The 527-nt window shown below is 29.6% G+C and overlaps 1 non-coding gene across 1 annotated transcript; it reads left to right on the forward strand.

The window, feature by feature from the left end:
* Positions 1–431: 431 nt before the first annotated feature.
* Positions 432–527, forward strand: Trnay-gua (transfer RNA tyrosine (anticodon GUA)). Its single transcript has 2 exons — positions 432–468; positions 492–527. It is a non-coding gene; the product is annotated as a tRNA-Tyr (tRNA).

Raw genomic sequence — 527 nt, forward strand, 5'->3', positions numbered from 1 at the left:
TGAAAACATTGAAAAAGGGATTTTTAACGATAACTTGAAATTTTGAATTGCTCTGAAAAATTTTAAGTGCCATAGGTAGATACTCATTCATACCTATAACCTCTGATAGGTCACTTCAAAAGTAATTTACATGTTTTTTTATTTTGTAACACAGTGTACCTAATTATTGGTTAAAATTTCAGTTCCTGAGAACTATATTAAATTTTAGATGATTATTATATATATCCACCCTAGGTTCGAAAATTATCTTTTTATGAAATCAAGTTTTAACGAACGACCTGCGAAGCTACAATATTATTTCATTGACAAGGCTATTTTATTTTTATTTCAGTTTTTTTTTTATTATTCTCCCAATTTCAATTAAAATTATTATTCTGAGCGAAATTATTTAAAAGATATCAAATATCTATTTGGATCACCATAATAACAACCCTTCGATAGCTCAGTTGGTAGAGCGGTGGACTGTAGAGTAACAAGCAATATGCATAGAAATCCATAGGTCGCTGGTTCAAATCCGGCTCGAAGGA

Source organism: Episyrphus balteatus, chromosome 1 (assembly GCF_945859705.1).
Source record: "Episyrphus balteatus chromosome 1, idEpiBalt1.1, whole genome shotgun sequence".
In the NCBI taxonomy this organism is placed as follows: Eukaryota; Metazoa; Arthropoda; class Insecta; order Diptera; family Syrphidae; genus Episyrphus; species Episyrphus balteatus.